The sequence below is a fragment of the Hyla sarda genome, chromosome 3 (genome assembly GCF_029499605.1).
Source record: "Hyla sarda isolate aHylSar1 chromosome 3, aHylSar1.hap1, whole genome shotgun sequence".
In the NCBI taxonomy this organism is placed as follows: Eukaryota; Metazoa; Chordata; class Amphibia; order Anura; family Hylidae; genus Hyla; species Hyla sarda.
The window spans coordinates 180,083,327-180,103,017 of NC_079191.1; positions in this window are offsets into that span (position 1 = coordinate 180,083,327).

Here is a 19,691-nt window from a genome sequence, read left to right on the forward strand (position 1 = left end):
TTACAAAGAAGATGCAGTATAGTAAAAAAATTTACCACCGGAGTCCCCCTTTAAGGACTTAGGGCATACCTGTACGCCCTACGCCCGGTCCCGGTAAATAAAACGGGGTCACACCGTGACCCCGCCTCATATCGGGTCAGTCCTGGCAGCTAATGATAGCCGGGACCCTGGGCTAATAGTGTGTGGCATCGATCGTTGTGCCGCGCACTATTAACCATTTAGATGCGGCGATCATAGTTAATTGCCGCGTCTAAAATGAAAGTGAAAGCTTCCCGGCAGCTCAGTCATGCTGATTGGGACCATCACGATAAAATCGCGATGTACCGATCAGCTAGCACGCGAGCGGAGGTCCCCTAACCTTGCTCCGTCACGTTCGATTGGCGATTGATTGCTCTAAGCCTGAGATACAGGCTTGAGCAATCGACCGCCTATAACACTAATCAATGCAAAGCTATGACTTTGCAGTGAACAGTGTAAAAGATCAGTGATCAGTGCAAAAAAAGTGAAAAAAAAAGTTAATAAAAGTAATGTAACCCCTTCCCTAATAGATGTTTGAATCACCCCCCTTTTCCCATGAAAAAAAACCCAGTGTAAATAAAAATAAACATATGTGGTATCGCCGCGTGCGGAAATGTCAGAATTATAAAAATATATAATTAATTAAACCGCATTGTCAATATCGTATGCACAAAAAAATTCCAAAGTCCAAATTTATATCATGAAAAAATGAATTAAAAGCGATAAAGAAGTCCTATCAATACAAAAATGGTACCAATAAAAACTTCAGATTACGGCGCAAGTAATTAGCCCTCATACCAGCCCATATACGTGGTGTCATTTTTACCGAAAAATGTACTGCGTAGAAACGGAAGCCCCCAAAAGTTACAAAATTGCATTTTTTCTTCAATTTTGTCGCACAATTCATTTTTTTTCCTTTCGCAGTGGATTTTTGGGTAAAATGACTACTGTCACTGCAAAGTAGAATTGGTGGCGCAAAAAATAAGCCATCATATCGAATTTTATGTGGAAAATTGAAAGCGTTATGATTTTTAGAAGGTGAAGAGGAAAAAATAAAAAAGGAAAAATGGAAAAACCCTGCGTCCTTAAAGGGTTAATGCCTTAGAGATCATAATACATGATGGTTATGTGTTGTTCTTTGCCGTCATTTTTGCAAATTTTCAATATAATGTGGGTCTGGAGGCTAAATTTCAGTCCTAGCAGAGCACAGCTGGAGTGAGAACCTCAACCCACCTCATGGACAGAGCAATCCTGCACATGGCATACCGAACAACCATTATTTAATAATACATACAAATGTAGTCATGCACTGAACATATTTCCAATCATTACACACAAAGAAACCAAAACAAATAAGCTCAGAAATTAAGTGTAATATTGTTAAATGACACAGGGAAACGTTTAGAACACGCTTACTGATATTTATTTAATATTTTGTACAAAAACCTTTGTTGCCAATGATAGCTTCAAGACACTTCCTGGATGGAAAAACTAGTTGTATGCATTGCTCTGGTGTGATTTTGGCCCATTATGTTACCAGGGCCGGCCTTAGGTGTTCAGTTGCCCTGTGCGAGCTAACCTTGTGGCACCCCCCCCCCCCTATTACCCCATAAACATACCCCCAATGTTTTTGTTTGGCACCCTCTAGACAATTTGACGCACACAATATGCCACAAACACTTTAAAGTAGGTACATTTTCATGACCAATAATACTGCTATACAAGGAGTACATATACACTACCACACAATAACTGGATGATACCGCCATACTGTACTGAATAAAACCATTATACACAGACCAGTGTACTATACAGGATCTGAATACCATATAAGTGATTATATACAGGACCATATGGTGGTAGATATCAGCTGTACACAGGATGTGTACACCATATAAGTGATTACAGTTACATTTTGGGACTCACAATTATGTCTATTCTGATCAGCTGCGTCCTCTTTCCTTTTCTTCTCCATCCGGATAAGACCGCCATGTGGATCTCTTAACATCTGCAGGAAAAACATGTCAGACTCTGCATTTTTCCAGTGCTCTCCCCTCCTCTACAATCTTTCCATCTATAGGCCCACAAACTGTAATAATGCCCTCCTTGGTGTCCTGCACAGTAAAAGTAGGTAGGTAGCCAGATAAATAGGTAACTAGGTAGGTAGATCAGGAAGACAGATATGTAGGTAGGTGACAAGCAAGGTAGGTAGAGGGCTAGTTAGGTAGCCATGTATGAAGGCCAGGTATGTACATAGGTAGCTGGATATGTAGGTAGTTAGATAACCTGGTATGTAGGCAATTCATTAGGCATCCAGGTATAAAGTTAGGTAGCCCCCCCTTCCCTGTAGGTATAGACAGCAGAGTTAACCCCTCCTCTTCGTGTAGGTATAGGCAGCAGGGTTAGCCTCCCCACCCTTCCCCATAGGTATAGGCAGCAGACCTAACCCCCTTCTCCATAGGTATAGGCAGCAGAATTAAACCCTCTTCCCAATAGGTATAGGAACAGAGTTAACCCCTCTTTCTCCTTAGGTATGGGCAACAGAGCCCCCCCCCACCCCCTTTCCTCGTAGGTATAGGCAAAGTTAACCCCATTTTTCCCCATAGGTATAGGCAGAGTTATACCCCCCCCACACACACACACACATGCACACACTTTCCCCATAGGTATAGGCAGAGTTACCCCCCCCCTCTTTCCCAAAGGTATAGGCAGAGTTACCCTCTCTCTTCCTCATAGGTATAGGCAGAGTTAACACCCCCTTCCCCATTGGTATAGGCAGAATTAACCCCCTCTTCCCCATAGGTACAGGGAGAATTAGCCCCCCTCTTCCCCATAGGTATAGGCAGAGTTAACCCCCCTCTTCCCCATAGATATAGGCAGAGTTAACCCCCTCCCCTCTCTTCCCCATAGGTATTAGCAGAATTAACCCCCCCCTCTTCCCCATAGGTATAGGCAGAGTTAACCCCCTCCATCCTCTTCCCATAGGTATAGGTAGAGTTAACCCCCCTTACCCATAGGTATAGGCAGAGTTAACCGCCCTCCCTCTTCCCCATAGGTATAGGCAGAGTGAAAAAATTTTTAAAAATTATGCTCACCTGATGTCCCACCCAGCGATCTCCTCAGCAGCAGGGGCCTGCATCTTCTCCGCTCCACAGTACAGGCGCCGATGAGTGATGTCATTGGCGCCTGTACTGCGTGCTGCGTGGGGGCGGAGGTCACGTCTCCTCGGTGTAAGCTGCTCACACAGAGGGGACGCCTTCTCCTGTATGTGCGTGTATCGCACATACCGGAGAAGGCAGCGCTGTCTGCTGGAGATCTGGGACGAGTGTCCCGGATCCACAGTAGCGGCGGTGGGCCCTTAAAGCGCCCCTGTTGCTATTGCGCCCTGTGCGGTCGCACAGCTTGCACACCCCAAAGGCCGGCCCTGTCTGTTACACAAACAAGGGGAGATTTATCAAAACCTGTCCAGAGGAAAAGTTGCCCAGTTGCCCATAGCAATTAATCAGCTTGCTTCTTTCATTTTTAACAAGGCCTCTGCAAAATGAAGGAAGTTATCTGATTGGTTGCTATGGGCAACTGGGCAATTTCTCCTATGGACAGGTTTTGATAAATCTCCCCCACAGTCTTCAAATCTTGAAGGTTCTTTGGGTCTCTTCTATGAATCATGATCTTCAGTTCTTTCCATAGATGTTCAATGTTTTTTTTTTTTTAAGTCAAAGGATTTGCTGGGCCATTCCAGCAGTTTTGATTTCTGTGTGGGTTTGGGATCACTGTCTTGCTGAAATGTCCACCATAATTTCATCTTCATCATCCTGATAGGTGGCAGCAGATTTTTGTCAGGAATGTCTAGGTAAATTTGCCTATTCATCCTTCCTTCCATAATGTGAAGTTTGCCAGTACCATTTGCTGAAAAGCTGCCAACACCATGATGTTTCCACCTCCAAACGTCACTGTTGCTATGGTGTTTTTGGGGTAATGTGCAGTGTCATTTCTCCTCCAAACATGGTGTGTTATGGCATCCAAACAGTTAAATTTTGCTTCATCTTTCCACACTATATTCTCCCAGTATTAGGGTACGTTCACACGAGCGGATCCTCAGTGCATATTACGCTGCGGATCCGCCGCTGAAGGACCGCTGTATGCTGCCTTTAGAGGTGCCTGTTCGGAGTGGCAATCTGCCACTACGAGCAGATGCACTGCGATGTGCGAGTTGCCGTGCTCATGCTCAGTATACTCGCACATCACGGCAGCTGTCGGCCATAGAGCATGTGCAGCGACTCGCACATCACTTCATTGTGTCTGCGTATTGCCACTCCGAACAGGCACCTGTAAAGGCAGCTTACAGCGGTCCTTCAGTGGCGGATCCGCAGTGTAATACACGCTGGGGATCTGCTCATGTGAACATACCCAAATGTTGTGCAGCAAACTTTTAGCAAGCTACAACATGCTTTTTATTCAGCAATGTTGTTTTGCATGGTAAACGTGCATACAGTCCATAGTGGCAGAGTGCATTACTTTTTAGAGACAATAGTACCTGCCAATTCCAGATCTTTTTGAAGCTCTCCACAAATCGTCCTTGACTCTTGAACAACTCTTCTTCTGATAATTCCTTTTACTACTCTGACAGAAATCCTGCAAGAGGCACCTGGTCCAGGCAAATTTATGGTGAAATGATTGTCTTTCCACTTCCATAATATGGTCACCTGGCTGTTTAAACTTTGCCTCAGCTAAACAGCTTCTGTAACCAGAAGATCAGAGGCTGCTATCAGACCCCCAGTTACCATGTCTACCATGAGCACCCCACAATCACATCCTGTTAATGTGCATTCCTTTTTATTATTAATATAAACGTTCTGAAAATTGCTTGATATTATGCATTTCACTTATGTATGTAATTTTCCCAATTTTGAAGCAGAGACATGTCACATACATTTATTTACCTGCTCTTGATGTGTTTTGTAGTACCATTCTCTAGCCTGTAGGTGTCATTGTTGTTATTGTCATTATCAAACCTAAGACCTTGTATAAACACTTGTTCTAGTAAAACATAATTAATTACCTATACATGAACATTTGCTGTTTTATACAGTCAAACAGAACTTAACAGCATACATTCTAGAAAGGTATGTTGTCCAGTTAATATGCAGACAATAATTTATTTACATGTGGCGAGGGACGTACCTATAGGGATTGCAGAAGTAGTAGTCACATCAGGGCTCTGGTGCCTAAGAAAGCCCCAAAGCATGTGCATGTGGCTGCTAACAGTTAAAGTCCCATATTTCGATCCTGCGCAATCCTCAGATCCAGCATGGGGCCGCACTGGGTGGTGTGATTGCCAGGGCCTGTTTTAGACTAAGTGTGGCCCTGGGCAAAATTAAAAATAGGGCCCCAAATTGCATGACCAAAGATCTTCCTGGTTTCCTCTGTTTTGTGATACAGAATACACAGCTCTAGGTTACTGATCACGCACCATGGGGGAGATTTATCAAAACCTGTGCAGAGGAAAACTTGCCCAGTTGCCCATAGCAACCAATCAGATTGCTTCTTTCATTTTTATGAAGGCCTGTGAAAAATGAAAGAAGCAATCTGATTGGTTGCTATGGGCAACTGGGCAAGTTTTCCTCTGCACAGGTTTTGATAAATCTCCCCCCATGTGAATACGGCCTGAGATCCCAAATGAGGGGAAAAGCATCAAAGGCCATAACACAAATGTATGTGTTTAAGAGAACGTTCACACGTTCGTAACTAGCAGTAGGTTTCCACTGCGAGTTACGCTACCATTCATTTGTTTGGGCACATGGACAGTCCGTTATAGTGGCAGATTTGCAGATCCGTTGAAATGAATGATAGTGTAACCCGCAGCGTTTTTTCCGCAGTGGGAAACCGGCTGCTAGTGTCTGAAGGAGAACTTCAGTAAAAAACAATGCGTCCACTATATCCAGGCTGCCAGAGTAAAAATAATAAACTTTAACTAACCTTTTACCGCTCCACTGGTGCCGCCAATATCGCAGTTTCATCCACCAGCCCTGGTCTTCTTCTGGCTTTTGGTGCCCGATTAAAATAATATATAATGTTAATGATCCCATACAGTGAACGGCGTATACGTAAAGAAACAACCAACCATCAAATTGCTGATTTTTGGTCACATCATTTATTTCAGAAAATGAAATAAAAAGTTATCAAAAAGTCACATATACGCAAAAGTGAAACCAATAAAAACGACAGATAACAGTGCAAAAAACAACCCTCATACATCTCCATATATGGAAAAATTATAAAGTTATAGGGGTCAGAAAAGGGCAATTTTACATACTGTTTTTGTTAATGCGGTGGCCCAGTACAGGAGTTGCACCCCTATACCCTTGCTGCCTTGTTAGGTCGACTCCATTCTGTGACCTCTGGGCCCCCCTCCATGTACTTGTTTCTATTGTATTCCCCTAAGTGCCTTTGTTACATGGTGTAATGTACATATAATGTTATATACCTTTAAGTATTGTTGTCATGTGATTGTAACCAGAGAAGGTACCAGTGACCATGTGACCTACAGGGTGACCTATGGGACCCCTCCTGAGTCTCCCCCATATAAGCCCTGGGTGGAGCTTCCTCAGTCTCTTTAGTGCTGAGTTGCAGTCAGCAGAGGTCAGTTGAGGTCAAGTCTGGAGAGAGTGTCTGGTATCCTAAAGAGGCCTATAGTCTACCACGCAGCCACGGATCCACAAATCTACTACCCCACAGGTGAAAGTCAAAACCTGGTAATCTACAAATGGGGTGAAGTCTGTCATAGTCAGTCCAAGTCAAATCTGTCTCAAGTCAGCGTGGCCCTGCATCAAATTGTCCAAGTCCACTATAAGTCTCAGCAAGCCCTGTGGTCTCTCAATTCACTGGTCGCCTCCTAGGGCCTAGCCAAGCTGTATAGACTGTTACACCTGTCTGACTCAGTAAAGCTGCCGTTGTTCCGCAACTTGTTGTCGGAGTCATTATTTGCCCCCGTGCTTAGCCCAGGATGCAGCGGTATACCTTTGGGTGGTGTAGAGGTAAAACCATGCCCTTGCATCACGAACACAAGGGGTTAATGCCATCTGCCCCTGGGGTAATTCCATCTGCCCTCATCACACCCTCACCACAACTTTTGGTGTCCTACGAACAGGATACGGGTTTGCACCTTAGGAGAAAAGTACCCACCAGTCTGATCTGTGTCCAGTATTGCTGAAAATTTGCATGCAGATGCAATAAAAATTGCACCAGAAAGTGTACGGGACTTTGTCAGTGAAAGTGTTTATTCCGAGGCACTTGTGAAATAGAGGGGGAGGTGAAGAAAAGTCTGTTATCTTCCATTGTGAACTGTATAGAGTCTGTACCTGAAAGAGTTAATCTGGTCCATCACCACCCACATCAGTCCCCAGTGGTGATGCCTCTTCAATCAAGCATGGAGAAACCAAAAAGCACAGGGAAGATTTTGCTGACCTGACCTAGACAGGAAGTTCCCTGGGCGCAGCCATCTTGGAGGTTCCAGCTGTTGCGCTTGTCTCCGGCAGTCACCTGCAAAGGGGAACGCGCCTCATTCCTCATAACCTCTGAACCCAGCACCAAAGACCAACCGGGCGCCAGCGCCCCTTCATCTCCATCGGTGAGGTCATCACCTGCCTCAGCAGCTAGTGTCCTGGCCCCTGCAAGCATCAACAATCTTGGTATTCCAGCGACAGCACCGGTATTCATGGGAAATTCTGTCCTTCCCACCTACAATTGAGGCCCCTTCACCCTGAGGGAGTTTAAAGAGAGGATCCAGAGTTTTTTTTGTCTTTTACTCTTTCCCTCCTAACCAACAGGTGCAACTGCTAACAGGACAACTCCATGGACCGGCACTAGAGGAAGTCCACACCTGGCCAGCATCTGAAAAGGCGAAAGTGGAGCAGATCTTTGAAGGACTGTACCAGGTATTTGAGTCACATTCTCCATCAGAGGTACATCTCCAGCTATAGGAAAGGCGACAAAAGCCAGGTGAGACCTTGAGAGCATATGCTGTAGCCCTACAGAATGCCCTAGAGACTGTCTAAAAGTTAGATGGTATAACTCCCGAACACTTAACAAAGTGTTAATGGACAGATTTATTGATGGAGCCCATAACAAGTGGGACAAGGCCCAATTGAGAATGTTAGCGGTCCAAAACCCCACATGTCATTTCCTGCTTTTAAAAGACTGACTATCCAAGTGATTGAGTCCGGGACTGAGTTAGAGGAAGTTTGTATTCCCCTTGCAACTGTTCAAGAGCCACTAGGGGCGGTACCCAGGCCTATACCATCACAGTCCCCTGTCCCCGCCCCAGTGCAAACCACTTTGCAAGTCACCGCAGCCATAGATTTACAGAGCATTAAGCAGGACATTGAGCAATTGACAAAGGCTATTAAGGAGCTTGCCACCCGACCTACTCCACCTGACTGAGAACCGCCCTTACCGAGGAAACCTGCCCCTGCTCCTTCTCCCCGCAATCCCAGCTACCGTAATCCTCCACCCAATAGATACTCGGGGACTCAGAGACCTTTTGCACCTATTGTAGCAAGCCCAGCCATTGGAAAATGCAGTGCTGGGATTTAAACAGATTCACCCTGAGGTCGAGGCCCGGCCCTCAGGAAAACAGTCACCAGGTCCAACCCTCGATTGACCTATATCAGGACTTTCACTTTATGTTGCCTCCTGCCCCCTTGTAACAGTTATTGTAGAAGGTGTACCTCTAGAGGCGTTGATAGATACAGGGTCACAAGTGTCTACCATATTTAAAAGTGTTTTTTTTGCCAGCATTGGGATGCTAGTGTATTATGTGAGCGAGGAGGATAATTTCAGGGTAGTTGCAGGTAATGGGCAACCAGTCCCCAGACATGGATACTGGGAGCCAACCATTCAATTGGGTGAACATGTACTTAAAGGGCAGGGAGTGATTGTAACCAATGTGTCAGATAAGGGGTCAGCTGAATTTATATTGGGGATGAACATTATGAAAAACTGTTTCACTGAGATATTAGATGCCTTGTATGCCTCTCTTCCCCATATGTCCCCTCCAGACCAGCGAGCTGCGCAGCAGCACTTGAAAGTTCTACAGGTGGAGCAGAAGTTTGCCAACAAGCAAGGAGTTCAAGATATCAGGTCGGTGACCTTATAACCCAACACTGAAACCATCATCTGGTGTCATGCACGTCTCAGAGTCAAGAATAGGGACTATCAGGCCCTGCTGGAACATATGCAGTTGGAAGATCATCCTCTCGTCCGAGCTGCGAGAAGTCTCGTCACTGTCACCAACGGTAGAGTCCCGGTGTGGTTAGTAAACCTGTCTGTTTCTGCTACTGTCTTGCCCAAATACACTCCAGTGGCTCAGTTGTACCTCCTAGAGTCAAAAGACATTGTGACAGAACATCTGGTGGCCCGACAGCGTTCAGCTCAAGTTACTGGTGGATCCAGTGCTAGCCCCCCAGAGCCCCGATGGGCACAGCTAAAGGTGGGGGACGACACTACCCCAAGGTACCAGGTCAAGAGAGTCATCAATGTCACCAAAAGGTATCACGAAGCTTTCAGCAAACACCCCACAGACTTTGGGAAGACTTTGATGATCCAGCACCGCATCCTCACAGCCCGCCTATCAAGGAAAGGCCCAGTCAATCGCACCAGGCATGTATCAGACTGTCAAGAAAATGCTGGCCAACATGAAAGTCAGAGTCCCTAGGCGGCACCTCTTGTCCTGGTCAAGAAGAAAGACGGAACCATTCAATACTGTGTCGACTACAGGAAACTGAACAATGTCATGTATAAAGACGGTTATCCTTTGCCAAGGATCAAAGAGTCGCTTACGGCCCTTGGATCTGCTTCTTACTTCTCCACCCTGGATTTAACCAGCGGTTACTGGCAAGTGCCCATGGCTGTGGAGGATCAGGAGAAGATGGCCTTCGTGATGCCCATGGGGTTGTTCGGGTTTAAAAGTATGCCGTTTGGGCTATGCAATGCCCCCGCTACATTCCAGCTTATGATGGAACGGTGCCTTGGTCATTTGAATTTCCAAAGTGTCTTGTTGTACCTGGAAGATGTCATTGTGTACTCCAATCTTACCAGGAACACCTCAGTCATCTGTCAGACGTCTTTCAAGTCTTGATCAAGTATGGTTTGAAGATCAAACCATCAAAGTGTCACTTGCTCAAACCTCAAGTCCATTACCTGGGTCATGTTTTCAGCGCAGAGGGAGTCCAGCCACATCCTGAAAAGGTGGATGCTGTCAACTGACCTACCCCGAGTAGGGTGAAAGATGTCAGGAGCTTCCTGGAATTTGCCGGCTACTTCTGCCACTTCATCCCACACTTCGCCCAAATTTCAGAACCCCTCACAGCTCTCCTACGGGGTATGGCGAAGAAGAATTACAATGGAAGACTAACTATTGAATGGGCAAAGAGCAAGAGACAGCGTTCCGAGCTCTTAAATGTCTGCTGACAGAACCACCCATCTTGGCTATATACTGATGCCAGTTTTGAAGGTCTGGGAGCTGTCCTGCTCCAAGTTCAAGATGGACAAGGGAGAATGATTGCCTACACCAGTTGTAACCTGCGAGAGGCAGAGAAGAACGATGCCAATTACAGCTCATTCAAACTGGAACTTCTCGCCCTGGTATGGGCCGTGACAGAAAAGTTCAAAGACTATTTGGCTGCCACAACATTTGGCTGCCACGACATTTACTGTCTACATGGATATTAACCCGCTGGCTCACCTGAATACTGCCAAGTTAGTTGCTATTGAACAGTGATGGGCTTCAAGATTAGCCAATTACAGTTTCACCATCAAGTACAGAAGCGGCAAGTCAAACGTCAATGCCGATGTACTGTCTCGAGTGACCCCGGCAAAGAACCACCTGTCGAAGACGTGTGGGAAGACGTGAAGATGCCCCCATTTTATCAAAGGTTTGTGAACCAGAATGTTGTGAGCGCCCTCATGGACAGTGAGGCCAGGTCTGAAAAGGTTAAAGAAGACTTGTACACCTGGAAAACTCTACAAGATGAAAGTCGAGTTATGGGGGATCTGTTGGACTACCTTCTGCTGAAAAAAGTACCAACCCATCTACGCCGGGCCCAGTGTGACTACAAGTTGAAATGTCTGTGGCAACAGAGGAAGCGACTGTTTGTGCACAAAGGACTGTTGTATCAAAATTCTTTGGATCCGGTCTCTGATGATTGACTTTATCAGATTATGATTCCCCGAAGAGATGCAGCGATGGTCCTCAACGCATATCACAACCAGTCGGGACACTTTGGAGCCCACAAGACCGAAGCCACTGTCAGGCGAAGATTCTGTTGGATCGGAATGCGGAACGACATTGAGAAATGGTGCAGTGAATGCTCTGTCTGTAACTTCACCAAGAATGTGAACAAGGACGCAAGAGCGCCCCTCCACTCCATCCAGAGTGACAGGCCCAAAAAGCTGGTTGCGCTAGACCATGTGAAATTGTCTCCTACCCGTTCTGGGTATACCTATTCTCTCACCATGGTGACTCATTACTCCAAATGGATGGTCGTTGTACCAGTCAAAGATCTCACAGCCAAGACAGCGGCCCAGATGTTCTACTCCAACTGTGTGCAAACCCTTGGATGTCTGGAGTCTGTCCTAATGGACCATGGAAGGCCTCCGAGGCCCAACTCTTTCAAGAACTATGTCCATTCCACGACTGCAAGAAACTCTGTCTCACCACCTATCACCCTCAGGGAAATAGGCTCTGTGAACATATCAACCAAGTCTTCATTCATATGCTGCAAGCAGCTTCTGTGTCCACTACCGAAAAACTGGACGTTTGGGTGGCAGGCCCCGATGAACAATTCTCCACAAGCATCTCTAGAGTGGGTTTCTGACCATCAGAGAAGAATTTAAGAGGCCAAAGAAATTGTCAGCAAGAAAATGGGCGAGGCCCGAGAAAGACAATAAGAAGACTACAACCGCCATGCCTCCGCCAAACCACTCCAGGTGGGTGACAAAGTCTGGCTACGGAAGTTCCCAAGAACTAACAAATTAGATTCCATCTGGGAGACAGAATCCTATATGGTGACATATCCATATAGGCCATACCCTAACCTGAGTCCGATGTGTAAGAAGTACAGAAGTCTGGGTATGAGCCACAAGTCATTCACCGAAATTGTATCAAAGTCTGTCTAAAAAAAGATTTGCCAGTACTTCCATCACCGCCTCCCCCGGATGTCGACATGCAAGGGAGTATGTTCCTGGCGAGGGGATCCACCCATCCATGGATTTCCCCATGTTTTCTCCAAATCAGCCAGCATTCTTCTATGTGTCTCCAACCCCTGGACTAAGCCACCCAATGTTAGTCAACACGCCAGTTCCTGTTCTATCACCGTTGGCTCCAGCTTATACACCTTTCCAGAGCATCAACAATGTCTCCAATGTCTCTGGTACAAATGCCAGTGATCCTGAGTACAGCAAGTTCTGAACCAATTCCAGCTCCTGAGTTTGCTGAGGAAGAGCCGGCTGAAGCTCCAGGAGCTCTGAGGTTTTCTGATTCTCCAGAGGTGGTGTTGCACAGATCCCAAAGGTAAAAAAAACAAAAAGACCCAAAAGAGGGTAAGGGGTCATTAATTGCTATACCACCAACTCCTGGGCCGAAGCCCGGAGAAACTCACACCCCTATATAGTGTACCCCCCTATAAAATGTAACTTCTATTAAATCCATTTAAGACACTTAACTGGATTTAATAAAAGTTACATTTTATAGGGGGTACACTATATAGGAATGTGAGTTACTCTGGGCTTTGGCCCAGGAGTTGGTGGTATAGCAGATCCCAAAGGTATACACAGGGACAGTTACCAGCTAGGTACAGAGAATAATGGTGCCTTTGCACAAAAGTTATTTGTCCATAGTATACTCGTGTTCAGTATAGAATAACTAATTCTAGTGTACATAGCATTGTGTGTATCTTAATTAGTCAAATGTCATGTCTAGTTAAGACTGTAGCTAACAGTTCATATTTCCAGTCCACATCAGTCATCAAATGTTATATCTAATGTCTAATTATTTTCCTGTCTCTATTGGCCAGAGAGTTCTCCTGGAAGCCTAGGTAAACACGTACAGTGACAGAGATACTATGTGTATAGGTAATATTGTCATCTTTTATCAGAAAATGTGTATTTGCATAATGTTCTGGGGAGAAGTAGCCATAGCCAAAGGGCCCCTGCAGTAAAAGGCATTCGTGTAGAAAGCCTCCGGCAGCCCGATCCGAATTAAATATGTGCTAAAGTGTGCAGTTAAAAGTCCTAAAAATCTCACATGTTTACATCTTAAGCCCAGTTATTCACACCCTCATCAATTGAGCATGTATGGATGTTAAGAAATATACCACATGGACTCTTCCCCAGTTGTTTATTCACAAGCTCTGAGAAGGACATTGTCTTAAAATGCCCCAGGAACTGTTATTGCTATCAACAGGCCTCAGTGGCCACTTCATGTCGTCCCCCCTCCAGGACTGGGCGCCGAGAACGGCTGTTGTTAAGAGGGGGAGTTTGTAGTGGCCCAGTACAGGAGTTGCACCCCTATACCCTTGCTTCCCTGTCAGACAGACTCCATTCCATGACCCCTGGGTCCCCCCCTGTACTTGTGTCTGTTGTATTCCCTTAAGTGCCTATGTTATATGGTGTAATGTACATATAATGTTATATACCTTTAAGTGTTGTTGTCATGTGATTGTAAACAGGGAAGGTACCAGTGACCATGTGACCTACAGGGTGACATATGGGACCCCTCCTGATCTCCCCCCATATAAGCCCTGGGTGGAGCTTTCTCAGTCTCTTTAGTGCTGAGTTGCAGGGAGGTCAAGTCTGGAGAGAATGTCTGGTATCCTAAAGAGGCCTAAAGTCTACCACGCAGCCACGGATCGACAAATCTACTACCCCACAGGTGAAAGTCAAAACCTGGTAATCTACAAACGGGATGAAATCTGTCATAGTCAGTCCAAGTCAAATCTGTCTCAAGTCAGCGTGGCCCTGCATCAAATTGTCCAAGTCCACCATAAGTCCCAGCAAGCCCTGGGATCTCTCAAGTCACTGGTCACCTCCTAGGGCCTAGCCAAGCTGTATAGACTGTTACACCTGTCTGATTCAGTAAAGCTGCTGTTGTTCCGTAACTTGGTGTTGGAGTAATTATTTGCCTAGCCCAGGATCCAGCGGTATACATTCGGGTGGTGTAGAGGTAAAACCACGCCCTGGCGTCACGAACACAATTGGTTAATGCCATCTGCCCCTGGGGTAATTTCATCTGCCCTCATCACACCCTCACCAAATTAAAAAGTCTGAGTTTTTTTTTAAACTAGTACAATAATACCCATGGTTATCATTTTAATTATGGCCTTTTTAACATAAAGTGCACTGCTTAAAAATTGCAAAATATTTTGCAACAAAATTGTGGTATTCTTTTACATTTTTCCACAAAATAATATTTTTTTGGGGTTTGCTGTACATTTTATGGTAAAATGAGCAATGTCATTACAAAGTACAATTGATCACGCAAAAAACAAGCCTCATATGGGTTTGTGGATGGAAATATAAGAGTTATGAAAAAATGAAAATGCAAAAATAAAATAAAACCTGGCTGTGTCCTATGGGGTTAAAGTATTAAATCCCACCCCCACACAAGGGCTGGTAATGGTTCCACACTGGTTAGGCTGCACTATATGAGCTATAATTGAATATTTCTATTTACCTGCTCTCTCTCTCTTTCTCACTATATATATATATATATATATATATATATATATATATATATATACTAGCTGAGTACCCGGCGTTGCCCGGTTTTTCCTTCCTAATCCTTGTTGGGGAGGAAAATAAACAAAGGAGGAAGCTTTTGACTTCACATCCCGTCCTTCATTATGTTGTCATATCCCAACCCCATATCCCGACCTCCTATCCCGTCATCCTATCTCGACCTCATATGCCATCCTCACATCTTGTCCTCATATCCCGACCTCTTATCCCATCCCCATAGCCCGTCCTCCTATCCCATCCTCCTATCCCGTCCTCCTATCCCGACCTCCTATCCCGTCCTCCTATCCCGACCTCCTATCCCGACCTCCTATCCCGTCCTCCTATCTTGAACCTCCTATCCGGACCTCCTATCCTGACCTCCTATCCCGTCCTCCTATCCCGACCTCCTATCTCGACCTCCTATCTCGACCTCCTATCCTGTCCTCCTATCATGACCTCCTATCCCGTCCTCCTATCCCGACCTCCTATCTCGTCCTCCTATCTCAACCTCCTATCTCGACCTCCTATCCCGTCCTCCTATCCCGTCCTCCTATCTCGACTTCCTATCTCGACCTCCTATCACGACCTCCTATCCTGTCCTCCTATCTCGTCCTCCTATCTTGACCTCCTATCTCGACCTCTTATCCCGTCCTCCTATCCCGTCCTCCTATCCCGTCCTCCTATCTGGACCTCCTATCTCGACCTCCTATCTCGACCTCCTATCCCCTCCTCCTATCCAGTCCATCTATCCTGATCTCCTATCCCGTCCTCCTATCCCTTCCTCCTATCTTGACCTCCTATCTCGACCTCCTATCCCATCCTCCTATCCCGTCCTCCTATCCAGTCCATCTATTCCGACCTCCTATCTCGACCTTTTATCCCGACCTCCTATCCCGTCCTCATATCTCGACTTCCTATCCCATCCTCCTATCTCGACCTCCTATCCTGACCTCCTATCTCAACCTACTATCCCATCCTCCTATCTCGTCCTCCTATATCGACCTATCTGAGTACCCGGCGTTGCCCGGTTTTTCCTTCCTAATCCTTGTTGGGGAGGAAAATAAAGAGAGGAAGCTTTTGACTTCACATCCCGTCCTTCAAATTGTTGTCATATCCCAACCCCATATCCTGACCTCTTATCCCGACCTCCTATCCCGTCATCCTATCTCGACCTCATATGCTATCCTCACATCTTGTCCTCATATCCCGACCTCTTATCCCATCCTTATAGCCCGTCCTCCTATCCCGTTCTCCTATCCCGTCCTCCTATCCCGTCCTCCTATCCCAACCTCCTATCCCGACCTCCTATCCCATCCTCCTATCTCAACCTCCTATCCCGACCTCCTATCCCGTCCTCCTATCCCGTCCTCCTATCCCGTCCTGCTATCCCGACCTCCTATATCGACCTCCTATCTCGACCTCCTATCCTGTCCTCCTATCTCGTCCTCCTATCTTGACCTCCTATCCCGTCCTCCTATCCTGTCCTCTTATCCCGTCCTCCTATCTCGACCTCCTATCTCGACCTCCTATCACGACCTCCTATCCTGTCCTCCTATCTCGTCCTCCTATCTCGACCTCCTATCTTGACCTCCTATTCCGTCCTCCTATCCCGTCCTCCTATCTTGACCTCCTATCTCGACCTCCTATCTCGACCTCCTATCTCGACCTCCTATCACGACCTCCTATCTCGTCCTCCTATCTCGTCCTCCTATCTCGACCTCCTATCTTGACCTCCTATCCCGTCCTCCTATCCCGTCCTCCTATCCTGTCCTCCTATCTTGACCTCCTATCTCGACCTCCTATCTCGACCTCCTATCCCATCCTCCTATCCTGTCCTCCTATCCAGTCCATCTATCCTGACCTCCAATCCCGACCTCCTATCCCGACCTCCTATCTTGACCTCCTATTCCGACCTCCTATCCCGACCTCCTATCCCATCCTCCTATCCTGCCCTCCTATACCGAACTCCTATCCCGTCCTCCTATCTCGACCTACTATCTCGACCTCCTATCCCGTCCTCCTATCCAGTCCATCTATCCCAACCTCCTATGTCGACCTCCTATCCCGTCCTCATATCTCGACTTCCTATCCAGTCCTCCTTTCTCGACTTCCTATCCCATCCTCCTATCTCGTCCTCCTATCTCGACCTCCTATCACGACCTCCTATCCCGTCCTCATATCCCGTCTTCATATCCCATCCTCGTATCCCGACCTCCTATCCCGACCCGTAATATGTGTACCAGGTAGAGATGAGTGAACTTGCAGTAAATTCGATTTGTCACAAACTTCTCGGCTCGGCAGTTGCTGACTTATCCTGCATAAATTAGTTCAGCTTTCAGGTGCTCTAGTGGGCTGGAAAAGGTGGATACAGTACTAGGAAAGAGTCTCCTAGGACTGTATCCACTTTTTCCAGCCCACGGGAGCACCTGAAAGCTGAACTAATTTATGCAGACTAAAGTCATCAACTGCCGAGCTGAGAAGTTCGTGACGAATCAAATTTACTCTAAGTTCGCTCATCTCTAGTACCAGGTATTGAAATTTCTCCAGCCGTACGGAAGTTATGTGGGAACATACATTTCCCATTGATTTCATGGGACTTTAAACAAAAACCTCGACCCTCACATATGGGGGTAGTTAAGGGTTAAATTAACTATCCTATATTTTAAGTGGACATATAAGTAACATGTGACCAAGTATTATCAAAATATCTCCAGCCGTTTGGAAGTTATGCAGTAACATATATTTCCCATTTAATTGTATGGGACTTTAAACATAAACCCCGCCCCTGGCAAATGGGGGTGGGTAAGGGTTAAATTACCTATCCTATGTTTGTTGTTGACATATTAGTAACATATGTGCCAAGTTTCATGTTAATATCTTTAGCCGTTTGGACGTGATGCTGGAACATACACACACACACACACACACACATTCACACGTTGAGTTTTATATATATAGATATAATTTCTAAGGTGTAAATGCACGCTGGTCCCTATGGCAACCCCCCCCCCCCATCCTTTCCCCTGTTACCTTCTAGTCTCCCCTGCTATGTTTTTTGAGCCCGTTTTTTCCTGGGATTTGCTCAAATCGCGGCCAAAATGTGGCGATTTTACAGCGATTTTGTGTTCAGGGGGCCTTCTTTTGGATGGGGGCCCTCCTATCCCGTCCTCCTATCCCGTCCTCCTATCCCGACCTCCTATCTCGACCTCCTATCTCGACCTCCTATCTCGTCCTCCTATCTCGACCTCCTATCCTGTCCTCCTATCTCGTCCTCCTATCTCAACCTCCTATCCCGTCCTCCTATCCTGTCCTCCTATCCCGTCCTCCTATCCTGTCCTCCTATCCCGTCCTCCTATCCCGTCCTCCTATTCCGTCCTCCTATCCTCCTATTCCGTCCTCCTATCTCGACCTCCTATGTCTCTCATAGTTGAGGTATACCTATGATGAAAATTACAGGACTCTCTCATCTTTTTAAGTGTGAGAACTTGCACAATCGGTGGCTGACTAAATACTTTTCCCCCCACTGTATATAAAAATAATTTTAAAAGTATAAAAAATAAAAATAAAAGGAATTAAAAAAAAGTCACATCTGGTGATGGAGTGATGACCTAAAGACTGTTGGGGACCCGACAGCTGGCATACTGATTCAGCAGGAAGAAGAAGATCAAGATGTATGTTTAAATCAGTTAAAGGAAATATGCAGCGAAAACAATTTATAGGGGATAAGTGTTTGATCTCGGGGGGTCCGAACGCTGGGACCCCTGCGATCTCCTGCACGGGGCCACAGCTCTGCTGCAGCTCTCCAGTGCAGGAGGTGTGTCAGCCGCAACATGATGCCCCCTCCATGTATCTCTATAGGACAGGCGGGGATGCACCGTTCGTGGCTCCCTGCCTCTCGCATAGAGCTGCATGGGGAGAGGGCGTACTGTCTAAATCACTGAGGTCAACGCTACGCACATCAGCCGGTGCACAGTGCGGCAATGTGGGGGCCCTGCTCGGGAGATCGCGGTGGATCCCAGTGGTTGGACCAACCGCGATCACACACTTATCCCCTATCCTGTGGATAGGGGACAAGTTGTTTAAGCTGCAGATGTCCTTTAACTGCTAAGCAGTTGTTCAAGTTGTTAATACTTTATAAGAAAATAGCTGTGACAGACCACCCAGTCCAGTAAAATGTTATATGATTGTTATGTGTGGTTATTTATGTGGGAAGGCTAGAAGTTGGTGCAACCTTGTGGGGGAAGCCAGTGTTCCGGGCATTCAGTAGCAGTCAGCAGCACTCACCGTCTATGAAGAGAGCAAAGCTTGTGCATTTGCTTCATAGACTTTTTGCAACGTGCAGTAAATATCTGGCACCTTGTGCAATAAGGCCCAGGCAGCCGTGTCATACATGCACATGTCATCTAGAGGTTAATAAAACAAAAAGCTTCCTCAGCCAGGCTGTTATGCTGCAGCTGCTGCAAGAGGATGAAACCACATGAAATATCCCAAATAGAGCAGCCATTAGCCATTGCAGGTGAATTTGCTATTTGCCATATGTGATAGATGCCGCTTTCTGAAACTTTTCGAGCTAATAATGAGCCTTACCACATTTCACAACAGGCAATAATTCTGCTCCTAAAATATGACGCAATTCTGACTCAAAAACATTTACGGAATATGGCATGAGGAGTGCATGGAAGAGATTCAAGAGCTGACACTGTGCTGCAACAACCAGAATTGGAGGTTACTTCAATCCCAGCTGTTTAAATATTTATAAGTCAATAGTGGTCAAGACATCTACATATTTAAGCAGAGGGAGGGATCACCCAATCACCATGCTTGCAGGGTACCGATAGATAATCATGGCACCTTGACTTTTTCCTCTCTCTCCCTTTTTTTTTTCTCTTTTCCCTTCTCTC